Source organism: Tenrec ecaudatus, chromosome X (genome assembly GCF_050624435.1).
Source record: "Tenrec ecaudatus isolate mTenEca1 chromosome X, mTenEca1.hap1, whole genome shotgun sequence".
In the NCBI taxonomy this organism is placed as follows: domain Eukaryota; kingdom Metazoa; phylum Chordata; class Mammalia; order Afrosoricida; family Tenrecidae; genus Tenrec; species Tenrec ecaudatus.
This window is the reverse complement of record NC_134548.1, coordinates 90,762,241-90,771,622: the sequence shown is the minus strand read 5'-3', so window position 1 is coordinate 90,771,622 and position 9,382 is coordinate 90,762,241. Positions and strand designations below refer to the sequence as shown.

At 41.0% G+C, this 9,382-nt stretch overlaps 1 pseudogene; it reads right to left on the bottom strand.

Moving 5' to 3' along the window:
* On the bottom strand, positions 1-1,595 carry LOC142434337 (CCA tRNA nucleotidyltransferase 1, mitochondrial pseudogene; annotated as a pseudogene).
* Positions 1,596-9,382: the final 7,787 nt, after the last annotated feature.

Here is a 9,382-nt window from a genome sequence, read left to right as displayed (position 1 = left end):
TACAGCTCTTCTTATCACAATCCACACATATATCTATTTTGTGTCAAACAAACGTCCTTTATATTTTACACTAGCCCTTAGGCTGTTTTCTCTGGTGAGAGTAAGAGGCAGTGTTGAAGTTAACTCAGGCATCAGGGCAGTGCACATTTCTGCTGGTGGTGCCATTTCCTAACCTTAGCTTTTAGTAGCCAGCCAACATCAGTTTCCGTTCTTCTTTATGTAGCTCAGAAGTTCGTCTTTATCCATTTGGTATCCACTTTTTTTCCACTGTTCTCTCAACTGTTGTAACAGAGCTCCAATTTCTTTTCCTGAAAAAATTCCCACTTTCCTGATGTCGTGGCCACTGACAGGAAACAAAGGGATGGACCACTGCTGCATTTCCTTCAGAAGACAACGCTCTCCTTGGTACTTCAGTAGTTCACATACACGACCAGTCGCATCCGAGTCCCTAGAATCTATAATGAAGTCTTGATAGGGTTTCAATGGTTCTGAACTTTCAGGTGCTTTAATTAAATCATTCCTATTTTTAACTATAAATAAGCCGAGGTTCTTCTCTTCCTTTGAAATCTTTAATCTCAAATCCAATTTTGTTACATCCTCCTGTACTTTGCATAATGAAGCCAAGAGTGTCATCGGTTTTGGTGAAAAACCTTCAACATTTTTGCTGACTTTGTTAAATTCATCTAAGCTGGCATTAGCAGGTAAACCTATGTAAGGGGCCACATCAAGATCATACATAAGATTAACCAGGTGCTTTATATGGTTACCAACAAGAATTTTTTTTCAATTCTACCCAAACCCTCTCTCCTGATATTCCTGCCAGACCTTTCCCATTTTCTGCAATTGCTTCCAATGTTTTAGGATCATGGTCATCAGGTTTTTCAACAATTCTTCCATAAAACCTGAAATATCTTAAAATTCGAAGATAATCTTCTCGTATTCTCTGTTTAGCGTGTCCAACAAATCGAACTTTCTTATTTTTTAAATCTTCATAACCATTGAAGTAATCAAACAAGGTACCATCAAAGCCTAGAAACATAGAATTTATAGTAAGGTCTCTGCGCTCAGCATCTTTCTGCCAGTCAGTGGTAAATTCTACCTCAGCATGTCTTCCATCTGTGAGAACATCAATCCGTAGGGTAGTAATTTCAAAATTTTCTTCATGAAGCCTGGCAGTGATGGTTCCATGTTCTTCGCCTTTGTTGTTGATCATTAGAATCCCAGCGGACTGAAACATCTCCTTCATCTGCGCAGGGGTGGCTGTGGTGGCAAAATCCACATCTTGAGGCTTCACCCCATTTAATAAATCCCTCACGGCTCCTCCTGCGATTCTTAACTCGTGGTTTTCTTTCATAAATATTTCTATCAGACTCTTCAATCCTTCTGTGAAGAGTGATTGGAATTCAGGAGATTGCAACTTCATTGTAAAGAGATGCTGCTTCAGAAGGCACAGTCTGCTCCAACTACAACTCAGTAAGGGTCTAGGCCAGGGATGCAGGTACCTCAACATCTGGAAAGTCACCAACCAGGCATCTTCAGCTCTTCAACTCGCTTCCGCCACGGCCCCTCCCGGCGACCCGGCCGTCACGAGGGCCTCCCACCCTTAAGGAGCTTTGAGTCTGAACTTCTTCCCAGACAGATTTATTTGTTCTTTTTGCAGTTCACAGTTATTGCAATATTCTTTGCCAGTACTATAATTCAAAAATATTCATTCATATGTATATGAGGTGGTCGGAAATACCATGGCTTGGGTCAGTTGCACCTTAGGTTGCAAAGTGGCATCCTTGCTCTACAATATTTTAATAAGGTCTTGTGCAGTAGATTTATCCCAAATAATGCATTGTTTGATTTCTTTTTTAAAAGATGTGTAGCTTAAAAGGATATTGATTATAGACCTAAGCAACATAAAATCCTTGACACCTTCAATCTTTTCTCTATTTATCATGATGTTAACTATTGGTCCAGTTGTGAGGATTTGGGTTTTCTTTACACTGAGTTATAATCTATATTGAAAACTGCAATCTTCATCTTCCTCACTTCCAGTTGCTTTTTCTTGGTAAATGACTGGAGGATTTTATAATGACATTTATTGAGAATATATTTGCCAAGCACTGCGTTCGGTGCTTTAAATACATTATCTCATTTACTACCATTACAGTCACCTGATATGGATATTTAACATCCCATCGGTCAGCAGACAAGTTGGAATTCATTCCAAATTGCAAAATAATGCAAATTAAAACTGTGGAGGATTACTTTATTTGGTGTCTTTTCACCTTTTTTCCTTCTAGATATCAACATCTCACCAAGTGTCAGCATTTAAAATTGTTATTAACTGTGGTTAAATTGTCCTGTGACTCATGGTGACCCCATGCACAACAAAACAAAATCCTGCCAGGTTTCAGTTTCAGTTTGGAATGCAGTGAGTCATAGCTGTTAACTGGCTAATTTTAAAAATTAGATTGCCAGGTCTTCTTTGCTAATCTGTCTTAGTCTGTAAATGCCACTGAACCTTGCTCAGAATCATAGCAGCACATATACCTCCACTGACACATGGATACTGGATAATGACAAATAATAACTTAAAATATGACTTATTTTCTTTTTCTATTATTTTTATATATTTTTAGTAAATCATTTTATTTGGGGCTTATACAACCATTATCAAAATCCATCCACCCATCAGGACAAGCACTTTTGTACATTTATTGCCATCATCATTTTCAAAACATTTTCTTTCTATTTGAGCCCTTGGTATCAGCTCCTCATTTTTCCCCTCCATCCTCCACCTTCCCTCCCTCATGAACCATTGATAATTTACAAATTATTATTGCTTTTTCATGTCTTGTACTTACCGCTGTCTCTCTTTACCCCCTTTTCTGTTGTCCACCCCTCTGGCAGGGGGTTATAGGTAGATCATTGTGATCAGTTCCCCATTTCTCCCCCCACCTTTCCCTTACCCTCCTGGTATGGCTACTCTCAATATGGCCCCTAGGGGTTTATCTGTCCTGGATTCCCTGTATTTCCAGTTTTTTGTGTACCTTCTGTGGTCTAGTCAGATTTGTAAAGTAGAATTGGGATCATGATATTGGGGTATGGGGGGAGGAAGCATTAAAGAACTAGAGGAAAGGTGTATGTTTCATCATTGCTATACTACGCCCTGACTGGCTCATGTCCTGCCTATGACCCTTATGTAAGGGGCTGTCTAGTTGCCTACAGATGGGCTTTGGATCTTCACTCTGAACTCCCCTTCATTTACATTAATATGATTTTTTTGTTCTTTGATTGCTGATACCTGATCCCTTTGACACCTCATGATCAGACAGGCTGGTTTGCTTCTTCCATGTGGGCTTTGTTGCTTCTGAGCTAGATGGCCGCTTGTTCATCTTCAAGCTCTAAGATCTCAGAGGTCATATCTTTTTATAGCCAGCTATCATCAGCTATCTTCACCACAGTTGCTTATGCACCCGCTTTGTCTTCAGCAATCATGTCAGGAAAGTGAGCATCATGGAATGCCAGTTTAATAGAACAAAGCGTTCTTGCAATGAGGGAGTACTTGAGTGGAGGCCCAATGTCCATCTGTTACCTTAATACTAAACCTATACTTATAGGCACATAGATCTATTCCCCCATCGTCATATATAAATATATTTACCATTTGTGCATGCTTGTATTTAGACCTTGCCCTTTGCCTCCTAGTTCTTTCCTCTATTTCCTTTTACTTTCCTCTTGCCCCATTATCATGCTTAGCCTTCAGTTGGGTTTCACTAATTCCTCTCAGTTACATCGCCGTTGATCAAGCCCTACCAGGCCATCTACACCCTCCTCGCCATTAATTTTTGGTCGCTTGTTGTTCCTTTGTTCCTGGGTTTGTTAATACCCACTTTCTTTCCCCCACCTCCCACTCTCCCATGTCCCCCTGGAATGGTCAGTCCCATTGTTTTCTCCTCCAACTTGTTTATCCCCCCTATCTTATCTAGATAGACACGCAGAGATAATAATATGCACAAACACAAGACAGAGCAAAACAAAGCAGCAAAAGAAAATAAAACAATAACAAAAATAACAACAAAAAAAGAAAGGCCTATATGAATAGTTCAAGGTCTTTTTGTTGTCCTTTATGGGTGTTTTCCAGTCGAGTCTGATGGGGTACCACACCCTGGCCCCACCATCTATTTTTTGGCGTTCCCTGGGGACTTCCTTGCTCTGCTCCCCTTGCTGTTCTGTTGCATGCGCTTAGTGTTTCTCCTCAGCGTGGTGGGATCAAATCAGGAACAATTCCTCCAGTGTCTCCAGTGTTGTCCCCCATAGTGTTATGGGTCAATGAGGGACGTCATTTCTCATGGAGGGACCAGCCCTATGGTCCTCACTGTGCATTGGCTGCTCTGAGTAGACATATTGTCCGCAGGGCTTGGTGGGCCAGGATGTGCTTCGCTTTCTTTCCCTTCCCCTTCTTTCACTCCTGTGTGCTCTGATCAGACATGTCCCTCTCCCTGACATGAAGCTTCAGTGCTGTCCTCTGAAGGGAATTCTTCGGAGGTAGGGAGTGGTAGTGGTGGTATTTTTAATCAGCTCCTAAGCATGCAAAAGCTGGACAAAAATAAAGAGAAATTGACTTATTTGAATTATGGTGTTGGTGAAGAATGCCTGAAGAATGAACAAATCTACTGTAGAGGAAGTATACTAGAATGCTTTTTATAAAGGAGGTTGGTAAGACTTCATCTCATTTACTTTAGACGTATTACCAGAGGGTGCAATTATGCTGGTTTAAGTAGAGAGTCTGTAGGGGGGGAAGAAAGCATCAATGAGATGGACTGACACAATGGGCACAACAATGCATTATAACCTACTACCTATTACCTACTATTTGGAAGATGAGAGAGGTCAATTTAATTTTATACAGTGTGAAAAATTTGTAATAGGTATTAGGAAGTACAAGGAGATCAAGTATATCATATCACATAGAAAGTATCCTCTGATGTTGAGTTTTCAGCAAAATTTCTACAAACATTATAATCTCTTTCTTACTCCTTTCTCTCATCTCTAACTGAATTTCTCTACTTTTGTTTACAGTCATCGAAATATCTTCTTGCTTTAAAGTGTTCAGTTATGAAATACCCATTAACCTATAATTCAGCTAAAAGTTCAGAAAAATATGCACATCTTTCATTCTTAACTAGAAATGAATTAATAACAGCAGTCAAGCCACGGTCAATAGAAAGGATGTGTTTTTAACTATCTAAGCTACTCTCATCCATCTATTCAGCTAATTCAAACTACTTGCTTGCCCCTTCCCACACATAATTGCCATATGTACTACAGAGAAATCACTTTTAAATAATATGACAGCATCTAATGACTCAATTAACCTCTTATAAAATCATGCATATGAATGTACATCATAGGTTGTAAACACACTTGAGAATAATTTAATACAATTGGAGCAGTGTTGCTTTCAATTTTAAAGACTCCCTATGTACATATTCACTAGGAAACCATTCATTGGAACTATGTACATATTTCATATGTGAATATTTAAAATATTTGCTTGCATAGTCCAGTGTAATATCCTGTAAGCTTTGATGTGTCTATTTTGAAAGTATTACTAAAGAAGTATCCACATATGTTTTAAGGCAGAAATATTATTTTAAATTTACAGTAGGGGGAACAAAAATAATCAGGTTATTTGGCTCATATATAAAGTAATAGCAATAAATAATACAATATTATAGTACCAACTGATTATAACTGGTGAAGAATCTGTTTGAAATTACTTCCATCCTAAATTATTGAGCTGAAGGGATACCTAATAACTGAGTTTCAGAGGACTTCATTCAACCACTAGCTTTGAATCTAAAGCCCATATCACTTACTGACCAATTTGAAACAGATACAGTTCCAAAAACACCTAAGAAAATCTGTTCTGATTGTGAAAGAAACAGCACAGAGTCTTCTTGAACTCAATAAAGCAGAGAAAACAATAGTAAGTTCCCAACTCTGGGTTAAGAATATAAGTCTTATGGACAATTCAACCACTCATACATAAGAAAGGACTTCTATACAGTCTGTTGTATTTGAAATTTGAGTTAAATACAATGGTTAATAATAATGAACACATGCACTACTTTTTGATACTCATCATAACCATTACATATTTTCAAGGAAGGCTTAAAGATGGAGAACACACTCTTTTTAAGTCAGATCACATTGATCACAGCACAGTATTGAGTGTGTAACTTTGTATTTTTCTGGTACCAGTGCTGGTGATGCATTAAAGAAAAGTAAAATAATTACCATGGAAAATAGAGTGGAAATAATAAAGTTTTCAGAAAGAGGTGAATTGCCCACAGTCATTGGAAAAGTATTACCTAATAGTAAATCAATAATCTGAACTATTAGAGACTCCAGGAAGATGGCCTTCAAATAGTTAGCTCACGCCCAGAGCTCTGAGGTGATCGATGAGTGGGTAGAATTAGGGGAAGGATAGGGGTATCAAATCTGTCTTTTCAATTCCCAAGATGACTCAGAGCATCTCTCAGATTCAGAGGTGGACTCCCACCTGATCGCCAGGGCTCTGTGCAGACACCCGTGGTCTCTGGTGCGGCGCTCGGCACTCCATGCAAAACCACCAGTCAGTAACGGCACCTTGCCTCAGGGTGTCCGGGATCGGAGTGTGTGCTCTAGCCGGCACACCCCCAACGCCCTGCAGATTCAGGCCCCACCCGGGCACCCCTCACGGTCCAGCGGGCCAGACCCTGCCCCCTTCTCCTGGGAGGTGCGCACGGGCTCCACAGCCAGGCAGAGAGCAGAGGCTGTGGTCCTGCCTCAGTGCTCCGTGCGAACCACAAATGAGACGTGCCGCACACTCAGAGGTCTCAGCCCAGAAGTGCCCGCCCTGTCACTGTGCTCCTTGCAGATCCACCAGCCAGCCCCCTTCTTGGACCTCCCTCCCGCCCCCTATACACGCACAAGCCCGTGCGTGCACAGGGACACACACGTACGCAGCCAGAGATTCCCATCCTGCCACACCGCTTCAGGCCTACCAGGGAGAGGACCCAAGTCTGGCAAAACTTTCCGCAGCTGAGACATAGGAACCCAAGCCATTGGGGGTTGTTCACTGCATTCTCCCTTCTCCCTACTCACTCTTTCCCACCCTTTGGGATCCAAACGGTGCATCTGCACACCAGTCGTGGCCCACCTCCAACCTGTCTACCTGAGGGAAGTGCCCCTAGCCTGAAACAGATCACCCAATGCACAACCCATCCCCTAAAAATGCTCCCCTGCACTGGGTCCAATACTTTCTATCAGACTGCAGTGTGCACAGCTGCAAACAGCCCCTAAGGGGAACTAAAGGTGACTGCAGCACAAACCATAGACCAAGGCGAGAGGGAATCCCCAGCAGGAAAAAGGTGAAACACAACCCCGCAAAGACACTTGGTTAAAGGAAACCAGCTGAAACACCAACACCAACCTCCCAAAGAGAGAGCCCAGGGATCTGAGACACCCAGGAAAATGGCACCAATTTCCAACAAATTGACCAAAAGCCAGCAAGCTGCTTCCACAGTTTCAAAAAGAAAAGAGAAACAAAATCCAATGCCAGAGGACCACCTGGATCTAACAGCAGTCATAGAAAAGGCAGAGGTTGACCTCCCACAGAAAGAAATCTTCAGAATGCTGCTTGGAGCCATACAGGACATGATGGAAGCATTACAGAAAAAGAATGAAATGATAGAGGAAATAAACGCCCTGCACCAAAGGGAAATGTAGAAGTTAAAGGACGAGATAACAAAAACTAATACCAAACTCATGGACTTCGCCCAGAGAATGGAGGAGGCAGAGAACCGCACCACTGACCTAGAGGATTCGCAAGCAGAAATTAATAAACGTGAGAAAAATTCTAAAAAATCTATCGGAGAAGCTGAAGTAAACCTCAGAGCTATGTCTGACGCTTTGAGAAGGAACAACATCAGAATTATCGGCCTGCCAGAGAAAGGCACATCAAGGAAACCAGCATCCAAATTGTGATGGTATGCTTGGAGGAAAACTTCCCTAACATAATGAATGAAAACCCAGCAACTATCCAGGAGACTGAAAGAACACCAGCTAACCTGAATCCCCAGAAGAAGTCATCAAGGCACATAGTTGTTAAACTTTCCGAATATGAGGAAAAGGAGAAAATTATGAGAGCAGTTGGAGAAAAACGGACAACCACATATAAAGGTAAGCAGATAAGAATGAGCTCAGACCTGTCAGCAGACACTATGAAGAAGAGGAGACAGTGGAGCAGCATAGTTCAAAAATTGCAGGAAAATAACCCAAACTCAAGAATATTCTATCCGGCCAAATTATCTATCAAAATTGATGGAGAAGTGAGAGTCCTCCGGGACAAGGAAAGCCTCAAAGAATATGCTAAAAGGAAACCAGCACCATAAAAGCTCCTCACTGACCCAGTATGGGCAGAAAAACAACATTCAACAAGCACATACAAGAGACCGCCACACAGAACAACTACACCCAGAGACCATCAAAGAGAAAAAAGCCCCCAAGATAGAACTGGCTCAACGACGGAAAGAAGGCAAGAATGAACCATGAACACACATATGCAGAACCCACAAAAAAGAAAGGGAGGTAGGAAAACACCCAACACAAGAGAGATAAAATGACATCACAGGGTCCTCAGATAGATGTAATAATCCTGAATATTAATGGTTTGAACCCGGCCTTAAGAGACAGAGGCTAATAGACTAGCTTTGAAAACACAAACCCTCTCTCTACTGCCTACAGGAGATACATCTCAACATTACAGATAAAAACAGGCTGAGAATCAAAGGCTGGAGAAAATACCAGGCAAACTCCAATTAAAAAAAAGCAGGGGTTCCAATCCTAATCTCAGACAAAATTGACCTCAAAGTGAAAAACCATAAAAAGAGATAAGGATGAACACCAAATAATGCTCAAGGGAACATTACATAAAGAACCAATACACATTCTAAACATTTACTCACCAAATAAGCATCCAGCAGAATATGTCAAGCAAACACTGCAAAGGATGAAAAAAGAAATCACAGCCTCAACAATTATAGTAGGTGACTTCAGTACATTGCTCTCTGAGAAAGATAGATCACTCGGAAAGAAACTCATCAAGGAGACTAAAGATCTAAACATTATAATTAGACAACATGACCCGATAGATATCTACAGGGCTCTTCATCCAAACAAAAAAGAATTCACATTCTATTCAAGTCCACATGGTACATTTACAAAAATAGATCACATGCTACGGCAGAAGTTGAATCTACATAAATTCAAGCACATTGATATCATACAGACCTCTCTCTCTGACCACTGTGCCATAAGATTGGAAATAAACAAAAGGAAGATA